General features: G+C 51.0%; 1 protein-coding gene across 20 annotated transcripts in view; it reads left to right on the top strand.

The window, feature by feature from the left end:
* Positions 1–14,474, top strand: part of RBFOX3 (RNA binding fox-1 homolog 3) — a 357,239-nt gene that overhangs the window by 293,590 nt on the left and 49,175 nt on the right. Inside the window, exon 1 of one of the 20 annotated variants that reach the window (XM_043496590.1) lies at positions 3,288–3,460. The exons of the other annotated variants lie outside the window; for them this stretch is intronic. The gene's annotated coding sequence lies outside the window, so the exon portion shown is untranslated. Of the gene's footprint in view, positions 1–3,287; positions 3,461–14,474 lie in introns of those variants that run through there. 20 annotated transcript variants of the gene reach the window in all.

The raw sequence follows: 14,474 nt of genomic DNA, 5'->3' as shown, positions 1-14,474 counted from the left end.
CCATGCCGGGGTTCTGTGCCTGACCAGGGGCTGAGCTGCTGGCACAGTGAAAAATGCAGAGTCCAGCACTTTCGCTTCCTCGCAGCTGCTATTCAGCATCAGCAATGAGGAGAAATCATGTACGCTCAACTTTTAGAAATACAGGGTCTCCATAGTGTGGCTGACATACATGGAGAAGCAGGAAAAGAGAGAAATCTATTACACACATGTGCCGTACACATATGTGTGTGTGTATGAGAGACAAATAGCATTAACTATAAATCAGTGTGTTTCAGATGTTCATACAGAGGCTCACAGATGCATCTCAGTAGGTCTAGTTTATTCAGGAGAATGCCAGGAGTTTGGGCAGCTCCTGATGCCATCTCTCAGAGCTGGGGAATTCATTCCCTGTGCATTAGTCAGTTCCTTAGCTTGTCACTGGGGTTTCCTGTGTCTCGGCTTGTTTGCTGGTCCTGGTGCTGCAAGTTCCCCACCTGGTGATCCCTGGGGAAACGCTGCTCGGGAGAGGAAATGTTCTCTTCAAAAGCCTCTTTGCTGCATCGAAAACCCTGTCTCCCAGCCAGGCTAACCATTCCATTTGTGCTTTGAGTAGTTAAATTTGTAACATCCTACCTGCCCTCTCTGCATGGCCTGTGCATCTCACCTGCCAGCTGGCTCCTGAGGGCTGGGGGTTCCATTTGTTGGGATTAAGCTCTTGTATGGGGAGGCTGCATTTGTTTCATTTCTTTAACAATTTTTAAAGACTTTAAAACTCTTGGTCTGAGTTTATTCGGAACCAAAGTGTATCCAGGCTAGAGAGTGGAGCAGCATTAGAGCCTGGCTTCTAATTCCAGAATTCATTAGAAAGGGGGAATTCTGAAAAACGTGGGGTTACTGGGGGTTAAACAAGCATGCATGCTTTGGTCAAATCTCTGAGCTGTGACTGTGCGCATGCTAGAAAGCCGTAAGAGGGAAAAAGCAACAGGAGCTACTCTTCAGACTGGACAGCGCCTTCCTGAAGAGAAAAGGAGTACTTGTGGCACCTTAGCGACTAACAAATTTATTAGAGCATAAGCTTTCGTGAGCTACAGCTCACGAAAGCTTATGCTCTAATAAATTTGTTAGTCTCTAAGGTGCCACAAGTCCTCCTTTTCTTTTTGCGAATACAGACTAACACAGCTGCTACTCTGATTCCTGAAGAGAGGGGCTTAGGGAAAGCCTGAGGGGCTTTGTATTTAAATCTCAACCTCGCCTTCCTTGTTCAGAGGACTCCATGTGACTTCCTGCTCTGCTCTCCAGGCGTGAAGCTTGGGCATTTGGCATCAAGCAAAAAATGTCCCAGAATTCCCATTGGTCACTGGAGAGCTTTGTTGAATGTCTGAGGGCAGCACACTGGGGTATTTTCAGGCTTTGAACCTGCAGCCAGTTTAGGTCCAGGAGACTTCATTCAGATAATTCAGAGCCATGGGAGTGTTTAGTTTCTAAATGTAATTCCTTTTTTCCTTGCTCCCTTTCATGAAGCCGCTGCTGCTTTCACTCATATTTTATAACATTGTAGTCGGCAGACCTCTATGCTGGGCTGCCCAGAGACTGGGATGACTCTCACCATCCCTCGCATGTGCAGGAAGCACTGGGAGCAGGCGGTTTGGGCAGGGTGGATTTGCTGCCTGGCAGTGACTGAAGAGCGCACAAAAGTGAAATGTACAGTCTGGGAAGGAGAGGTTTTCATCTCATTTGCAGCTCTCATTTGCTCTCAGTGAGTTCTTGCTCCTTTCATCACCCTGTTTGTTTGAATTGGGATTCTCTCTCTTTGCTCTACCAGAAGCCTCTTGCTCTTTGGCAGCAGTTTGGAAATGTTGGTCAGAAAGGAGGGTTTGGCATTGGTAATTTACCCAAATAATGAGTGAGATACAGGCCCAAATCTCTTTCCTCTTCCCTTGTGTTTGGTTGTTGCTGAGATGCTGTGTTCAGGCTTGGGGATGGACTATTTGGTAAACGTAGCAACAAGAAGCCAGGCAAAGAGACATCAAAAATAGCACAAGAAGCATGTGAAAAGGGACCAAAGAGCCAGAGGTCACCTCAGTCCCATTCATAGCACGCGGCTGTACCATACTTGGGTCTATAGTAATGGATCTACTGTATATGGCACGTTGTGGTTATTGACCATAGAGTAGTTCATTTATTGTGCATCACTAGTTTATTTCTGAAATTCACTATGGATTTTACATGTGAATTACATCAATAAACCTATGAACAAAGCACACATATGATAATAATATCATCTACCAGTGTATATGCCATCCATAGCCAGGGAACTATGCTTTACAGGGGCAGACTGGACATATTTCACCTGCACATAACCCAAAAACAATGGAATTAATTTAGCTCAAATTTCTTTTTCAAATGTATCTTTGCCTAAAGGCTGGACATGGAAAGTGAAGATAACTTAGATATTCATAATGTTTCTGAGATAGATCTAACATATTTATAATGTGTGTATATATATGTACAGTATCAGAGGGGTAGCCGTGTTAGTCTGGATCTGTAAAAGTGACAAAGAGTCCTGTGGCACCTTATATACGTCTGTTAGTCTATAAGGTGCCACAGGACTCTTTGCCGCTTTTATATATGTACAGATATGTCTATATCTCACAGTGTATATGTATAAAGAGAGAGAGAGAAGATATATTGGACTTTAGGACTTACTTGGTTTTGAAGATGCTCCACGGTTCTGAAAATCAGAGTCATTGTGCATATGGGTATGACTATTCCTAGAATGTGTTGGTAATGCGCATGGATCATTAAGGTGTGTGTTATCTATACACAGACAGAAACACAAATACAGTAAACGTCTGTCATACCACAGGAGTCATTTTAACTAAGCCCTATATTCATTGGTTAAATCCCTAGGAATGGGACATGCACGCTATCAGCCAGAAATTTACTTTGTCCCTTGGTTTATTTGGTATAAAGAAGCCCTACCGCCCTTCTCTGGCTTCTTAGCACCAATGTTTTTTCTGGTGCTAATATTTCATGGGACAGCCGCAAAATGAAGTTGTCTGCAAAACTTTGATTAACTAACACCAGGGAAAATCCAGCTGCAGTTTGGTCTTTGGTGTTTGTGAATAGCTCATCAAAGGCAGCTGCATGCTTCTTGTGGTTTGCTCAGATCAGCTCCTTGGGAGCAGCTGTGGTGCCCTTCCTCATTCCCGGCAGCTGGTAGTCTTGTTACACAGCTCTCTGCATGGTGCAGATCCATCTGATGCACTGCGTAGAGCAATCACCAGCCGGGCTCCGGATCACAGTCCTCAGCCACACTTCCCCAGGTTGAGATTGCGGCAAGGTGGGGTTTTCAGGATCAAGTTGAGAGAAGAGAGACTGATAGCTGGGGGCCCTGTTTGACTGCAGGATTGTGTGCAGGAACCAGAATAGCTGGACACAAGTCTGAGGAGTTCACCCAGAGCAGGCGGCATGAGGAAAGGTAGGAGCAAGAGTTCCAGTGAGGCTGTGTTATAATAATTGGTTCAGTGGGAACCTGAGCGCTATAGAGAGAGACTCTAATTGTTCTACCAAGTTACACAGAGGAGTCGGTCATTGTCAAAATGTGTCTTAAACCTTATGATAAAAGAACAGTTAACAGTAACGGAGGGAACAGCCATCTCGCTGACCTGGGGGTGCAGGCTGGGCTCCTGGCCTCACAGTCACCATTAGAAAGCTCTGGAAATCTGGGCTCAGGGCATGTTGTACAGTAACTCCTCTCTGCGCTGGCTGGAGAGGTTAATAGGAGTTAATTGAGAGAAGGGCTAAACCAACTGCTGAATAACCCCCAGGGATTGTTGAAGCATTAGAAGGCACCTGTATTCTCACACAGGGCGTCAGCTCAGGATGGTCACTGGAGCAGCCATTGCTACAGGCTGTTTGGAAAACCCTATCCTAGAGGGTTGCTGTCAGGTTAAAAATCTCGTATTTTTAGAGAGCAAGTGTTCCATTATTAGTAGCAACATTGTAGCCACTAGATAGTTTCTTGTTAAATCTCATTGCCTTTCCAGCCTTTGTGCCATTTGTTTGCTGCTTCTATTTGATTTAGGTTTGCAAACCAAAAGCTGACTCTTTGCTTGAAGTTTCTGGTTCCAAGCCATAGCCCGATGCTGCAGTGCTTGGGCTCCAGACACAGCCGGGGAAAGTTCAAGCCAAAGAAAATATTTGTTAATTTTTTAAAAATAGTATTAAAATATTTATATTAATTTTAGTATTTATAAAACCAGTTTCCCCCCAGCAATGACATTTTTGGCCTCTGCTGCCTGGCAATATCCCTGTCATAGGTGTACTTGTGTTTTAATACTGTGGTGCTGGGTGACCGGCTTAGATTTCGTAACTCGGGAACTCTTTCCGGTATTCTAGTTGATCAGTGGAGGGATATGTTTTAACAAAGCAGAAAGGGTAATTGTGATAGCAAACTCAGCATGCCCACCCAGACTCTTGACACACACCACCTGCCCACCCCCTCCCTCAGAACTCGATGCTAAAAACAGAAGGTGCAGTATAGAAACAAACTATTTATCAAATTGCTTGGCCACACTGCTTGTTTGCAGCATTGGCTCTGGGGGTGGAGCGGGCCGGGGTGTGTGTTTTGGCGGCTCGAACTGAGCCACCTTCCCGGTGCACCCCAGAAATACGTAGCCTGTTGGTTTGAGTGGGGTCTCAAACTCAGCATACTTCTGTCCCCTCCAGGGGGTTACCAATACCACAGGGACATTGAGGCTTCCAAATTAATTCTTCCATGAGGGGTCTCTGAATCCTCCCTCCTCCCCCCCACTCCCCCTCAAAAATATCCTGCTGACACCTGTAGATGGGATTCTGGTGATTTAGCACACAGGGCTTGTTGGGCTTTAAGGACCTTTGGCCAAACAAATAACAGCTCGCTATCCAGGCCAAGCCGCACAGAACTGCTCCATCTTCAGGGCCAGCAGGAGACTCTGCAGGGAAAAGGAGAGGTATCAGAGATGCGCCTCCCCTCTGGGTCAGAATGGCCTGCAGTGCAAGAACACCTTACAGGGGCCCAATGTAGCTGTATCAACTCAGGAGAGGAACCTGGGCATCGCTGCAGACAGCTCAGTGGTGACCTGCTCAGCGTGCAGCTGCAGCCAAAAAGCAAACAAGACGTTCAGATGCACAAGGAATGGGATGGAGTAATCCGGGAAATACCCTAATGCCCTTCCGTAAATCAATGGTGCAACCTCATCTGGATACTGTGTGAAGTGCTGGTCAGCCCTTCCCAGAAAGGACAATGCAGAGGGCTCAGAGAAGGGAGATGAGAATAATCAATTTGGATTGTTTCCTTTAGAAAGGAGATGAATACAGAGGGACATGAGGAAAGTGTATAGGAGGAGGACTCGTCTAGAGCGGGGGGATCGGGAGCAGCTGCTCTCCCAGTCTCATGACACAAGACCAAGGGGACATTCAGTGATGGGGAAGATGGCTGATTCAAAAGTGATAAAAGAAAATACTTTTTCCATATCACATAGTTAGGCTATGGAACTCACTGCCACAAGATGTTGTTGAGGCCAGCAATTTAGCAAGATTAAACGTGGGATTGGACAGTAATATGGATATCCAGAATATCTCGAGTTAGCATAGCTAATGCTGAAAGTCTTGGAAGGGATATTAAAGCTCAAGGTTCGGCCAGTCTCTAACAGGGGTTAAGAAGAGACTTCCCTGTATGCAGGTTTCACCACCTCTGCTGCTGTGGGGTTCTTGCCTTTCCTCAAGTGCGGTGCTGGTCATTGTCTGAGACAGGATCCTGGGCTAGATGAGCCTGCTCTGCCCCAGAATGGCCAGGAAGTCTTCTAGGGAACTGGAAGAGAGATAGCGCCCTTAGCGCTCAGTCTGAACAGTGTGCATGCTCGTGAGTAATAACAACACTTAGCACATCTTTAGCATGGGGTCTAGCTGTGAACTTGTGTGTGAAGAGCTGTGGGTGTATAGGTGTACTTGGGCATGGGTGTGTGTGTACCCAGGAGGTGGCTGTGTAGATGAACACAGATGTGTATGTGCATAGGAAATTTATCTGAGGCAGGTCTGTGCATAAGACTGAATTCAAATGTGTGTACATGCAAATGGGTGAGTACATGGATGGGGGGGATGGGCACGTGCAGGCAGAGCTGAACGTTGGTAAGTGCATGGGGCTGGGGCTGGGATGCTAATAGAGGTGCAAGACACATGAGTGGCCTGGACTCCAGGGAGGACGGGTGTCCCAGCTGGGACCATGAACGTGTCTTGCTGCCATTCCAGCATGTTCATGTTTAATAATGCACACCAGAGATTACTGGCATGTTGGGGAGCAAGGGAAGATCACACAGCTTGTTGGGCATGTCAAGAGAACGGCTCTAGGGAATCACAGGCAGCACCTGCACCTACCCAGCCGGAATTACGAGGTCTGCGGCAGGGTTTGGAGACCTGGGCCACTCAAGTCGGGGGAGCAGGAAAGGGGAAGAGGTGACAGCAAGGGAAATGTCCCTTTAAGTGACTCTGGCCTTGGAGGCCTCTGAGCACCTAGGAAATGTCTGAGGCTGTATCTTCACTGTAGAGTTAACTGAAGTTGTCTGAACTTGATTTAAGTGCTCTCAAGTTAGCCTAGCAAGAGCGGCCACACAGCAAGATTACCCCGACCGGTTGGATTACTGCTCGGAATGACTGTGTTAGCAGCCAGCTTGAGCTGGAGCCTAGTCAGGTCAAGGTAAAAGCTCCCCCCCCCCCCCGCACTAAGGGGTTTGTGTGTGGACAGGGCTTGAGCTTGGGGCAACACTCGAGTTAACTCCAGTTAACACAGCCACAGACAGAGGCAGATTTACAGTAAAACACGGGGCCCTGGCAAGGGGCCCCCCAACCCAGGGCCGGGCAGCTGTGGGGGCAGAAGTTTGGTCAAGCTCCCCCTCCCCTGCCTCCTCCTCCAAGTGTGCCACTTTCCCACCCCTCCCAGCGCTTCCCCCACCACCAAACAGCTGTTTGCCGGAGCTCAGGTTGCTCCGGGAGGGAGGGGGAGGAGTGGGGCCGCAGCATGCTCAGGGGAGGAGGCGGGGGCAGGGCCTTGAGGAAGGGGGTAGAATCGGGGCAGGGCGGAGCAAAAGCAGGGCCCCTGCACTCCCCATACACACATCCCCCTAAACCCCTGCAGTGAGCCACTCAGGGCTGGGGTGGGGCAGGAAGCACCCCCATATCCCCAGCCCCCTGCCCTAACTCCTGCACCCCACACACATACCTAGCTCCCCCACACGCCATGCTCTGACTTCTGCACATCCCCATCCTGAGCACCAAATGGGAGCTCCTGCACCCCCCCACACACACATTCCCACCTGCACCCCTTGTATCAAATGGGAGCTGCCCCAGGTAAGCGCTCCATACCCTAACTTACTGCCCCAGCCTTGAGTCCCCTCCCGCACCCTAACTCCTGGCCAGACCCTGCACCCCAATCCCCATCCTGCTCCTGCACCTTAACTTCCTCCCAGACCCTGCACCCCCAGCCCTGAGCCCCCTCCTGCACCCTAACTCCTGGCCAGACCCTGCACCCCAACAGGTTTTACAAAGGGCTCTTTTCCAATGCGCTTTACAGTTGTTCGCTAACAGTAAACAGCCTCCTCTGTTTTTTCCACCAAATGCATCCGATGAAGTGAGCTGTAGTTCACGAAAGCTTATGCTCTAATAAATTTGTTAGTCTCTAAGGTGCCACAAGTACTCCTTTTCTTTTTAGTACAAACAGTGTTTGGAAAGATATTTAAGTAGCCCGCCGAGACCCTCCTTGATTTTCAAGGGGTCTGTGGAAAAATAAGCTGGACAACAAGAGCAATCAAGGTGCTGCACTTTATTTTCATTTATTTGCTATTACTTACAGGAGGATGAAGGAAAAAAAAGAATGGAAAGGGGGGGAGATAAGAGCGAATGTTCTTTTTCTTGGCTGGGTCCCGAGGAAGGGCCCCAAAAATGAAGCTGAGCCCAGGGCCCCACTAACGAAATCCGCCACGGCCATGGAGAAGTGGGAGCACTAGACGCAGTGAGGGCGAGGGGTTGCATTAGAGCCTGCCGCAGGTGTTTATTTCTGAGGCTGCCTGCAGGGGGTGGGGAGGCATTTCCTAAAGCCCATTCCGGGACCCTGCCCACCTCAGGCCTGCATCTTCTTTGCCTCTCTGGTAACTTTCAGGCTGGCGCATCTGGCTCCTGGATTTGCCAGCTCTGGAGATCCCCTTCCAGCTCAGAGCCAGGGCCTGGCAACCCAAAGGGCCCTTCACTCTGTTGGAGCTGTACATACATTACAAATTGGGTTTGCGCAGAATCAGCAGGATTCACTCCAGGCCTTTGTGTAAGCAGCGCTGCTGAAATGCGATCCCTGGCACCAAGAACCTATTAACTAGAGTGAGGCAAGTGCGGGAATGAGAGCCAGCCTGAGGAAGGAGTTCACAGAGATGGTGTCAGGATGCTCTGGCAACCCCACCAGTGCCAGGCTGATGCTGCAAGAGCTTTTGCTTTTAGAGCCTGACTTACGCATTTAGTTTTTACACAGTAGAAGGCCCGGGTGGTGCAGATGGAGAGGGCTGGGTGAGACGAAGCGGGACTGTTCTTAATATTTCCTCTGAATAGTGTGGGGGTGCCTCAGTTTCCCCTATGCAGTTCTTAAGTATTTAGGTGGTGGGATAAGGGTGGGTGATCGTTGCAGAGCCCTAGAGGGCAGGTGTGTGCAGGGGTCTGGACACAGAGAATGGCCGACACCCTGTTTCCTGGCAACCGATGGCCTGGGCCCTTCACCCCTTCAAGGTGAGAGCTAAAGGGTTGAAGACAAAGAGATCATGTGCCCTCCTGGCCCGGGGAAAGGGGCAAAGCCCAGAGGAGGGGGGGCTGGAGAGAGTTTGTCAGTTTGGGGCTGGCTGGGGACATGGAGTGAAGTGCAGACGTGGTTGTCTGGCTCACTGACCCCCAAAATGGACCCGGCTGAGGGGTCCTGTTCTCTGCACCTACAAGCTCTGTGTTAGACCATGTTCCTGTCGTCTAATAAACCTTCTGTGTTACTGGCTGGCTGAGAGTCCCGTCTGACTGCGAAGTTGGGGGGCAGGACCCTCTGGCTTCCTCAGGACCCCGCCTGGGCGGACTCGCTGTGGGAAGCGCACGGGGGGCAGAGGATGCTGGATGCTCCAGGGTCAGACCCAGGAAGGGGGGAGCCGGGTGAGCCGTGTGTCCTGCAGACAGGCTGCTCCCAGAGAGGAGACTCCCCAGAGTCCTGCCTGGCTTCGTAGGGAGCAGCTCCAGAGCATCGCCCGGGGACTCCGTGACACCTGACTTACGCGTGTAGTTTTTACACAGTAGAAGGCCTGGGTGGTGCAGATGGAGAGGGCTGGGGACCTATCCTGTCTGCTAGCATTGCCGAGCGCCCCTGCCTGATGGTTCCTCCACACCCCTGAGGCAGCCTTCAGGATATTCCTGTTTCCGGTTGAACCTGCTGCATGGAGATGCCGAGTCACAGCCGTCAACCTTCCAGCCACCCGGAGATTCCTTTTGAAGCCCCTGTGTGCTGCTCCTTCAGATGTCCCTGAGGCCTCCCATCCTCACTGCCCCAGGAGTAAATGAATGAGAAATAGGGATGGGCCCCAGGCTGCCTCCTCGCCAAGCCCTATGGTCCAGGGCTGGAGCCTGGCTTGGACTCCAAGGGCGAGTCCAGTGCTTGGATGGGAACCTGCCCTCTTTGCCCTGGGGAAGCTCAGGCCTTGGACTCATTCCTGCCCTGCTGCTGGCCCCTCATTCTCACTCCTCACTGATGGAAGACAATCACCTCAAGCCTCTGGCAAGGTCCTGGGAGGGTGAGAGGAAGAGGGTCCCCAAGAGCCACATAGAGCTTGTGGTGGCTGTAGTTCCATGACAGGTTTCCCCTAGCAGGCTCCCATCCCCCTGCCCAGCTGCCCTCCCACAGCCCTGGGATCCTGCAGGAGGCTCACTGTAGGGTTTGATTAGTGGTGTTTCTTTCTCCCACCGGGCCTGGCCACTCCATCTCCCCCTTTCTGAAGTGCTGGGCTTGCAGCACTTTGTCATGATTTTCCTCCGTCTGTGAGCAGCGATCCGTCACTGCTCACATTACCCAAGTAGAAAATGACACATAAACTGACATGATTGCTGCTGTTTCTCAGCACCGTGCAACATCTGTTTCCTTTATTGCGTGGTGGAAGGTGGACCGGGGCTGGGGATTGGCTGGTTACTCTGCAACTGAGCAAAGATGGGGTGACTGCAGTCGGGGATAGCTGTGACTGCCCAGGGCTGGGAATTGGCTGCCTTAGGCAAACTGAAAAATTACCCCACCCAGACCCTTGCCACCCATTCCAGGGTCACTTCCTGCACTTAGGGCAACTGCCTGCTTTGCAGATACAGTACCGCCAGTTGTGAGGGTCTGTGTGACACTGTGTGAGAGGCTGGGGGCACATTCGTGGGGTGAGGTTTTGCGTGGAGCTTGCGTGGCCATGTGTGAGTCTCTGTAGCCCTCGCCTTGGGAATGTGAGCCCTGAATAAGCACAGGGGAGTGAGGGTGAAGTTCTGAAGGGCGGCGCTTATCCCCTCCAGGGACCCAGGGTCCTCCTCCAGACCCCTCAGCCACACAAGCCCCTGCCCCACTTGTGGTGAGGAGAGTGAAACCTGAGTCACTCCAGAGAATATCTGCCCAACCAGTGCAGCCCTGTGCTCCCCTGGGGATGCTCACTAGAGCTCCAACCAACATTGGTTAGAACAGAAATCAGGGAGGGGCCTCTGGGGGGCCAGTGGAGAGGATTTAACCCCAGACATCAAAGAAGCCCAGCTCTGCTCAGTCTCTAGTCTAGGGCATGGGAGTCCTGTCCTGGCTGCTGTGCTCCCACTGCCGCCGCCCTCCTGCTCTTCTGCCCAGCTGTGACGGGGAGGGGCTGTTGGCACCCCATGACTCTCCCCTGGCGGGCTGTGATTTACTGAAGGGGCTGAAGAGTCTTTGGTAGTTTGTCCTTCTCCATCTGTCACCAGCTGCTCGGCTACTTTCAAGCACCAATAAATTCTGGGTTTACTGACAGGCCTTTCATTCATCCCACCCCCAACCCCACCCCGCTGGCTGCAGAGCTCTCAGTCTGGACCCTGGTGCTCAGAACAGCACCCGGATATAGGCTGCAGAGCTCTGGCTGCTGGTTGGGAGTGTACAGGCTGCTTCCAGACAGGCGGTGGCCATACTAATGTATCTCCCAGCTTCTGGGCTGACCAGGGAATGCCAGGGATGGGTGACAGGAGGCCTCCAGTCAGAGGGTTAATTCAGAATATACAGGCAAAGAAAGCTTGCAGGCTGGAGGCAGGAAGCCACCATCATCTTCTGTTGGGGGGTGTCACTGCATATGGCTCAGAGAGGAGGAGCTACCTCTGTGTTGATGGATTTGCAGTGGGCAGGTAGGTAGTCTGCTGGAGGTAGGGGTGTGGGAATTGCTGCTCTTCCTCTATGCTTGCTTCTCCATCAGGCTCAGGTTGGGGGAGAGCCCTTCCCCACCCGACCATCTCTTGTTCACTCATTCCCCTGGACCTGAGGACTGACCTGCAGGGTTGGCTTGGGTTGGTTTCCTGCCCTACAGACTCCCTCGCTGTGTGAGTCCTTGTCTCAGCAAGAGAGGCCAAGCCCTTGCATCGCTTAGCCTGCAGTGCTATGCTCACATTGCACCCCACTCCAGGCCAGGAGGGTTTCAAACCTGATACCAGTAAATCAGTCCAAAGTCTGTGCGTAGAGCAGCCAGGCTGAGAGGAGCTGGGAGCTCAGGACAGGGTTTATTTGTCGGTGTTTAACGGAAACAATGGGAAAAGGTGAAGTCAGCATCTCTCCCAGCCAGGGTATGGGGAACCCTGGCCTCTGGCTGTATAGGTGCTGGCTGATCTGAGCGCACCTGGGGCTGCTTTAAGGGGCTTGGCAGGCAGGTCCCTTCAGACGTGATTCCCCCTCTTGGTTTCTCTCTGCCACAGTGTCTGTACGGCACTGTATTAAATCAAAAATGGGAAAGAGCAGGCGATGGTGGCAGTTCATTTGTGGTCTGCATTGTATGGGGAGCTCTTAATTAAAGCTAGTTAGGCTAATTAACTTGCAAATGAGAAACTTGCATTTTTCTTTTTAAAAAAATAGCAAAACAAATATTTAAACTAATTAATTTGTGTCTGATCCCATACCAGTGGCCTCTGCACTGTCATCAGTGGGTCCCTCTGTACCAGCAGGGGTTTCTTCTCAGGGTGGCCCCCCTCTTCCTACAGCTCTCTCTGCCCCGCAACTCAGGTAAAGAATCTCTGGAGAGTGATAATAAGCATTAGTGCATAGATATGACTGCGTGTGTGGTTGTGTCTGACTGGGCAGCTGTGGCTGGAATTGTGCTTCAGTGCGAGTCTGACTGTGATTGTGAGTGTGGGGTTGTTCCTGGTTGCAGGGGTGCAGTAGCAATTTGCATTGTGTATAGTTGTCCCCACAGTCTCTTCAACTTGTCCCCCAGTTACACCCACTGGTCTCGCCACAGTAGGGCAGGAATGCGGCTCTCTGAGCTCGTTTATGTCACCTGCACCTCTTGCCATGACCCACAGGCTATGCACAGGCCCAGAGGATAGATGGGGGATGGGGGTGTTACTTGCATGCTTGAGGGTGCCCTCCTTAGCATGCCTGACTTAGGGAACGTCTGCTGCCTGTCAGAACGTGCCAAAGCTGAGGGGTCTCTCCCTCCACCCAGCCCCTTTCAGCCTCAGCAGCAAGGATACGGAGAGTATGGCCTGCCTGGCCCCTCCCTGCTTACCTGTGTCTGGCTGCTGCCGCTATAATTTGATCACGTTAATAGAGTGAATTGGCCAGCTCCAACCTCAGCACTTTCAGAGCCCACTCTCCCCGAATCCCACGCCTTTCCCTTCATAAATCCCAACATGGAAGAATCCCTGACGCTGACACCTTCTCGCTACTTATTGATCACCTCTCCGTTCCAATCAGAGCTGCCATGGTGATGAATCGAAGCTGCTTCTCTGGGAGCCACAGCCCTGCACATCCCCTCACTGCTGACACGCTGGAAAGTTTGGGAGCCTGTGAAGGAAATGGATCAGCCCCCAGAGCCAGGAGCCTCGGGCTGCTGAGGGGCCTGGGCAGGCAGAAGGCGGGAGAGAGACTAAAGGAAAGGCCTGTCGTGCAGTCAGCTTGTCCCTGCTACTTTGCCTGACAGGCTGGCTCCTGGCTGGGGATCCTGGCTCCACGGAGCTCAGCTGTGTTGCAAAGAGCATCCTTCCCGAATGGCTGTGGATGCTGGTTCCCCCAGTGATGCTCTTGAAATGGTCCCTGCAACATTTACCCTCTGCTCCCGAGAGAGCCCCATTTGAGCTTCACCCTTCTCACCCCACAGTCACTTCACTTGGGCTGGCAGTGCTCAGGGACAGGAGCATGATCTAATCCTAGTTACTGAGAACCCTGCAGCCAGGGCAGAATGTGGGCACCCCTGGACCAGAGGGGGCTGGATAAAGCAGTGACCGAAGGACAGGATGGAAGGAAACTTCCCCCTTACGTAAAACGGTATGAAATCCTCTCCTCAGCCCTGCATTGGGCTCCAGGACCCACCAATCTCTCTCCCGCACACTCTCATTCACACTGTCTCTGCAACAGCCCGAGGGCTTTGTTAGCACAACTCAGTTCAAATGTCTGATTAGTCTTTAGGAGATCAAGGGGTCAATTTTCCACAGCTCCTTCCTCTCCATTTAACTAATTTAACTTTGCGATTGTTGCAAATTTCATTTTATTATAGCCCTACTTCTCAATCCAATTGAATTACCAAAATCTCATTTTCTCAGAAGTGCTGAATATGTAATTAGAGGAAAAATTATGCTCCTGACTGCCTATTAGGGTGGTTTGTGTGTGAGAGACCTTGTCTGTGCGTGATTACATATGTGCATATGGTTGCCTGTGTGTGAGCATGCATGTAGTAACCTGTGTGTGCATACGTGTGCATCTGTGTGTGTTTTCACATGCATTTACAGTGTAGTGATTGCAAAATGGAAATCACTTTAACACAGATATCAGAAATTAATATGTGTGGACCTCTATACTAAAGGGAACTTCAAGTCCATTACAAACCTCCTTTGTACTTGGTACCCAGAGGTAACACCAGCTTCTAACAAACAAATGCAGCAGGAGCTGAGGTTAGAAGTGGAAATGAACAGCCCAACAAATTGTCCTTTTTCTTTATAGGATTTATATGGGAAAGGCTCTTGCTGATGCCAAAAGGTTCCTCCCAGCAGTGCCTCATCAGCTGAGACTCTCAGTCCATGTGAATGCAAACATTGCATCACATTCTGCTCACCTTTGCACCAGGGTATCCCCAGGGCTATTCCAAGGGAGCTAGTGAGTGGATTCACAGCACTGTCCCTGAAAGCAGAATTTGGCCCCTCCTGCTGCAACCTGACTGTTCAGAGCCATGGGAGCACACTAGCAATCTTTGGGAATTTGCTTT

Source organism: Dermochelys coriacea, chromosome 14 (genome assembly GCF_009764565.3).
Source record: "Dermochelys coriacea isolate rDerCor1 chromosome 14, rDerCor1.pri.v4, whole genome shotgun sequence".
Classification (NCBI taxonomy): domain Eukaryota; kingdom Metazoa; phylum Chordata; order Testudines; family Dermochelyidae; genus Dermochelys; species Dermochelys coriacea.
The sequence above is the reverse complement of the archived record's forward strand: the minus strand, read 5'-3'. Positions and strand labels throughout refer to the sequence as shown.